The sequence below is a fragment of the Neofelis nebulosa genome, chromosome 6 (genome assembly GCF_028018385.1).
Source record: "Neofelis nebulosa isolate mNeoNeb1 chromosome 6, mNeoNeb1.pri, whole genome shotgun sequence".
In the NCBI taxonomy this organism is placed as follows: domain Eukaryota; kingdom Metazoa; phylum Chordata; class Mammalia; order Carnivora; family Felidae; genus Neofelis; species Neofelis nebulosa.
The window spans coordinates 28986780-28993465 of record NC_080787.1 but is presented as its reverse complement, the minus strand read 5'-3'; the positions used below and the strand labels follow the sequence as shown (position 1 = coordinate 28993465).

The window sequence follows — 6686 nt, the reverse complement described above, 5'->3', positions numbered from 1 at the left end:
GAAGTGCCATATTAGGGAGGTTGCACTTTATACTGTGTGGAAGCAGAATTGTAAGAGAAATAACAGAGGGTCAGGTTTCATTTCCAATAATGACTCCTGCCACAGTCCAAGGCGTGGGTGGGAATTTTTCTGTGTTACACAGTGCCTCATGGTAGACATGGTAGGTGCTCAGTAAATACCTGTTGAATGAAAGATCAGTGAATAAAGGAAAAGAAAAAGTTCCTTTTTAATAGGCTTAGTGGGTTTGCAGCAAAAAAAGTAGATTATGAAATTCTCCAGACAGGTGGGGTGGGGGTGGGGGAGTGTGACACCGCTGTCACAGGCACAACCAGGTGCAGCTTTGTTTCATTTTGTTTTTAATATGCTAATGTTGCCAGGGAAAGGTGTATCCTGGGAGCTCCAGAGCTAGAATGTGTCAAAACTCTACCGACAACATTATCTAGAGCCCTGCTACTCATAGGATGGTCTGGGGGCAGCAGCAGCAGCCACTGGGTGCTTGTTAGAAATGTAGGGCAGCCAGCCCTGTCCCCAGCTGAGTCAGAATCTGCATTTTAACAAGTGCCCCGGGGTGGGGGAGGGGGAGAGCAGGCAGTCTAAAGTTTGAGGTGTCAGTCTGGGTGTGGAAGCTATGCCCTACATGAGGAGTCATCAGGAGGACCTGGGAGAGGGGAGAAGAGCTAGAAATCCCCATTTCCTTACTTCTCCTCTCCTGAGGCTCCAAGAGGGACCTAACAGGAATCTATGAGTTTCTTCCCAAACCCCAGCAACTTCACACAGTTCAACCTCACACTTGCCTGTTTTTTTTTCCTTTTTTTTTTTTTTTTTTTTTGCCTATGAAAATGTATTACTGTCGTGTGTGCACCATCAAACTTAAGATCCTGGTCTTTCCTTCTTGCCTTTTACACAAGCAAAACAGAGACTTTGGCTACTTTGACATCCTTAATGTCTCTAGGAATGTCACTGACAACATGATCTTTGCGACCAAATCCAGCCACCAGAACTTCCATCATTTTCCTCAATAAAATTCAAACAACCATCATTGGGTACAAAGGCTGTGATTATTTATTTATTTCTTGCCTTTCTTGATCACCTGGACCCTGACGCACTTTCTGATACAGAATTTGGCTGTTTGTCTTCAACCCCTACTTTTTCCAACACAATTCCTCTTGCAGAGGAAGCACCTCCAAAATGGTTGGCCTTCGAGGCTGTGCCCAAGCTCGCTTGTGCTGTTCATCACACCACCTCTGATCTCAACGGTGGCTATGGAGCTTCCTGGCAGTACAAAGCCCCCAACACTTGCCTGTCCTGCTGGCACCATGGGCCTGAGCCAAAGAGCTCAACCTTACACTTTGGGAGTGCCCACAATGAGGCTCGTCCATGCCCTCTCCTCACTCAGCTACTGTGTGTGTGTGTGTGTGTGTGTGCGTGTGTGTGTGGTGTCACCATCCCTCTGCTCTTTGACTTGAGTACCAGCCATGCCTCCTGAGGACAGACAGGTAGGAGGCTTGGCTGGGAGAGCACTCTGTTTAAGAGATGACAGTTCTGGGGTGCCCGGCTGGCTCAGTCGGTTAAGTGTCCGACTCTTGATTTCGTCTCAGGTCATGATCTCACGGTTCGTGAGTTCGAGCCCTGCTTGGGATTCTGTCTCCCACTCTCTCTACCCCTTCCCCACTTGTGCATGCTCGCTTGCACTCTTTCTCTCTCTCTCTGTCTCTCTCTTTCTCTCAAATCAATTAAGTAAACATTAAAAAAAGAGAGAGATGACAGTTCTTCTGTACGTGTTTAATGCTATCCATAGTCCTGACCACAATCAGTAATAATATCAAATACTGGGGGTGCCTGGGTGGCTCAGTCAGTTAAGTGTCTGGCTCTTGATCTCCACTCAGGTCATGATCTCATGGTTTGCTTGGGATTCTCTCTCCCTCTCTCTGTGCCCCTCCCCTACTCACACACTCTCTCTGTCTCTCTCAAAATAAATAAGTGAACATTTAAAAAAACACTGCTAAAAAAATTAAAATTAAAATTAAAATTAAAAAAACACTGCTATTTTAGCACTGTTCTAGGTACACAAATGCACTGTTCTAGGTATTGCATTTGTATATAACCTTATAGAACAGCCATAATGACCATTCCTAGTTTAATGATGCAGAAACTAAAACCTAGAGAGGTTAAGTAACTCGCCCAAGTCACACAGCTTATAATCAGAACAATGCCGGATTATCATTTGGGTACTGGTGGCAGAGCTGCTCGATGCTCTATTGGACAAAACCTTCAGCAAAAGAGCTTTGCTCATTTATTGTTGGACATACGAGCTAAAAGCTAGAGAAAGCATTCAGAAGGAACTTGGGACTTAGTGAATGGCTTAAAAATGAGTTAAAACATGAGGCGCCTGGGTGGCTCAGTTGGTTAAGCGTCAGACTTCAGCTCAGGTCACCATCTCGCGGTCCGTGAGTTTGAGCCCCGCGTCGGGCTCTAGGCTGATGGCTCTGAGCCTGGAGCCTGCTTCGGATTCTGTGTCTCCCTCTCTCTCTGCCCCTCCCCCGTTCATGCTCTGTCTCTCTCTGTCTCAACAATAAATAAACGTTAAAAAAAAAAAATGAGTTAAAACAGGACATATGGATCTAGCTATCCATCTCACTGCAGGGTAGATGTGTTCCCTGGAACCAAGGTGCTCCTACTACGTCCCCGTAACTGAGGCATAATCAGTCCCAAACTCCAGCCCATGTGTCTGGGACAAATAGAGGGATCTTTACTAAAAGATGCTGTTGTCATGAACAACCGGTTGACTGTGTGTGTGGAAGGCAGGAGAAATGGAGCCAAGGTGGGGGGAGAATACCAGGCTAAGGCCATGGAGCTGAAGGATTTGTTCAAGAAGATTTGAAGCCCCAGAGAGAAATACCGACTGTCCAAAGGGGAAGTGTCTACATCGCCAGTGGCTCAGGGATAACTGAAAGAACAAAACAGAAACCCTGGGTAGCCAAAGCCAGAGCTCCCACCTCAGGCCATGCCCAGAAGTGAGAGAAGGAAGGAAACCAGTACTTAGGGGGACAGAGGGCCCCATCCCAGGTCCATTGTGGCCCAAATGACCCAGTCTCTCTGCTTGGTGCCCAACTCAGACAGGGTTGAAGTTAAGGAAGATGGCGGAGGGGAGGCCAGTGGACGGTGCCAGCTGAGCCAATCTGCAAGACAGTTGAGTTAGGACAAGAATCTTGCAGCTTAGAAGTCCTCTGCTCCCAAGCTTTAGAGTTTCTCGTTTCTTTTTCTTTTTTTTTAATGTTTATTTATTTTTGAGAGACAGAGGGAGACATGGCATGAGTGGGGGAGGGGCAGAGAGAGAGGGAGACACAGAATCCAAAGCAGGCTCCAGGCTCTGAGCTGTCAGCACAGAGCCCTACGCGGGGCTTGAACTCACGAGCTGTGAGATTATGACCTGAGCCAAAGTCAGACACTCAGCTGACTGAGCCACCCAGGCGCCTCTAGAGTTTGTAGTTTCTAATTTCTTCAATGAAGTTTCTAAGTTCATCTTACAGAACTGTTCTACAGGGGTGCCTGGGGGGCTCACTTGGTTAAGCATCCGACTCTTGATTTAGGCTCAGGTCATGATCTCACAGTTCATGAGTTCAAGCCCTGCATCGGCCTCCATGCTGACAGTGCAGAGCCTGCTTGGGATTCTCTTTCTCTCCCTCTCTCTCAGCCCCTCCCCACTCACACTCTCTGTCTCTCTCTAAATAAATAAACTTAAAAAAACAAACAAACCTTTTTTTTTTTAAAGAAACGGTCTTGCAAAAGGGCTCCCCACCTGGCGAGAAATTGGGAGTGTCAGTGAACCCCTAGATTGCAGGAGGAGTGGTGATCTTGCAGTGACTTGCCTGAAGGCCTGGACATAGAAGCTGGTCTGGGGATGGCAGGGCACCCAGAAGGGCCAGGATGAGGGGCATCTAGGAAGGCTGTTAATCCCTCCTGTCCTGGACTGTAAATTCTCTTCCTCTTCCTCCTCTTTTAGTCAACAGCTTCCAGCTGTGTTTCTCCTTAACAGGCTCCTCTTTCTGGAAGGTCATTATTGGTGCTCATATAGAGAAGGCCTTCTTTAACTCACATCCTCCTTTCTTCCACCTCCTGCCTGGCTGGCCTCCTCCTGCTTCTGAGCTTCTGGTTCTGTAAGAAGCAATAGCATCACAGACTGAGGAAATACTGCAGAAAATAACCACATCTTCTATGTTTAAAAAAAAAAAAAAAAACCTAGTTGAAGCCTTGCATAGTTGAGTACAGGATTCAACACTAAAAAAAAATTTTTTTTTTAAATTCTTATGAATAGAAGTCAGACCCACACATGGGTGCTGTATAATGAAGATCTGCCCACAAAGACTGCTCTGGGTAAAAGCTGGGTAGATGGCAGCCCGCCCTCTTCCTGTGCCAGCAGACACACCAACCCCTTGGCTTTATAAGAATACCCAAACAAAGGAGCTTGATTGTGTGAAATGCTAGCCAAGGAGCCAGCCTGTGAGCCTACCCAGGTGACCGGATGGTGCAGGGCTGGGGGTGAACACCACAGGTCAAGAAGGCAGGAATGCTGAGTGCAGGACCCCGCTTCCAGCAGAAGAGTGGCAAGCTATAGTCTGGTGTGTCTCCCGTGAAGAGAAAGAGACAGGATCTACAACAAGTAACAGTCATACTGTCTTCCTCCCAGAGACCTGTCAGCATTGCTAGCAAATAAAACAATAGAAGGAAAAGGAGTCCATGCTGAGGGTGACAAGAAGCACACAGTTCTGTACAGGAGACAGTATTCATTATCTCGCTGCATTTTCTTTAATAACATAGCTTGGCTGTTTCAAGAGCTACTGTTTAAATCAGTCCACCCTCCTACAAGAATCCTGATTCCTATTATTATGTGGATCACATTAGACCTTTTAGTTTGGGGGAATGTAAATGTTGCTTCTTTATGAAAATTGCCCTGGCTTCAAACCAATAAGAATTAGTTGTCGTCATCTCTGTGTCTCCATGGCACCTTCACAGCATTTACCGCAGTCTGGCTGTACTTAATTGTGCTTATACTTGCCTCCCTGACTGAATTTGGAGACCCCTTGAAGGCTAGAGTATGTTTATTCCTATTTGTAATTTTTAGCACAACATCATGCACGCAGTGGGTACCCAATAAATATTTGTTGAAGTAAATGAATAATTAAATAGAAACATGACAGATGGAGCTACAAGACTTTAGAAATGACTGGATTCTGGGAGATGTGGAAGATAGTGGAGGTGGGACCATAGGTTTGAATCTCCCTTGACCATCCTTCCCCATCAGCACCACCCCCCCCATCAAAAAAACCCAAAAAAACAAAGAAACAAAAAACAGACCAAGAAGCTAACTAAATGAATGCTCAAACTAAAAAACCAAAATCCCTTTCAGAACAAGCCTGAAAGTGAGTAAAAACTGCTGGAAGGAGATTCCATGATATGGAGGATAAGATTAACAGCAGCAAAGGAAAAAGAATATCCCAGTAAAAATGAAGGAGAGGCAACATTGAAGATCTTTAAAGTAGGGCGGCTTCTGAAGCCAACAGAAGGGGGAGCTATAGAGCCATTCACCCCTTAAAACTATCCTGGCCTTTCTCTTACTCCTAAAACCACCGTAAAACTCATTTCATCTAAAAATGGGCAACAGAAAAGGATCATGATCAAATCCAATAAAATCAAGAATAAACCCGAGCAGACTAATGTCTTACAAATGATGAAAGTATGCCAGAAAGACAACAGATACAAACTAGTGAAAACTGTCACCTCAAATTTCAAATTTGCCAAAAAAAGAAGGAAAGTCAAGCAAAGGATAACAGATATATAAGGAAAAAATATGTTAAAATTAGAAAAACTCTGACATGAGATTCTTGGAGAAAAGAAATATTTGTAAATAAGTGAAAGAACTGAGAAAAAAAGGTAAAAATAAAGAAAAAGTTAAAAATGAAGTCCAAATTAAAAGGAACACAAGAGCAAGGAAACAGGATGGACACTAAGAGAATTAGTAGATGGAAAGAAAGAAAACACACTTTTAAAATTTATTTATTTTGAGAGAGAGAGAGAGAGAAAGAGCATGGGAGGGACAGAGAGAGAGACAGAGAGAGAGAGAATCCAAAGCAGGCTCTGCACCATCAGCATAGAGCCCGATGCAGGGCTCGAACTCAGGAACCGTGAGATCATGACCTGAGCCAAAATCAAGAGTTGGGCGCCCAACCGACACCCAGGTGCCCCGAAAACACATTTTAATCAAAGAAAATGAAGACAGGATTTCTACTTTTGGCTGGGATGAGGCAATCAGCGTTAGATATATCTTCCTGACTGCAATAACTAAAAAGGGGGGCAAAATATATGAACCAATATTTCTCAGGACATTGCACAACAAGCAATGCATGACAGATGGGGGAGGAATACATCATCTATGTAAAATCTCTCCCAGAGAGCTCTGGAGATCTGCAGAAAGGTCCTCTCCAGTCTTGGGCTGAGAATTGACAGGCACATACAAAATTAGAAATTACTCAAGAATAGGGAAGGAACAACTGGAAAGCAGTAAACCAAACAATTCCTTGAGGTCACACAGGGCTAGGAATGATTTATTTTCCTGTGAGCTGGAATGGAAATGCCTCCTGGGCATTGCCTTAATAGTGGGGCTAAATTATCCCGAGACCTAAGAGTAC

At 44.9% G+C, this 6686-nt stretch overlaps 1 pseudogene; it reads right to left on the bottom strand.

Annotated features, from left to right (window-relative positions):
* Positions 1 to 870: 870 nt before the first annotated feature.
* On the bottom strand, positions 871 to 1379 carry LOC131515371 (small ribosomal subunit protein uS12-like; annotated as a pseudogene).
* Positions 1380 to 6686: the final 5307 nt, after the last annotated feature.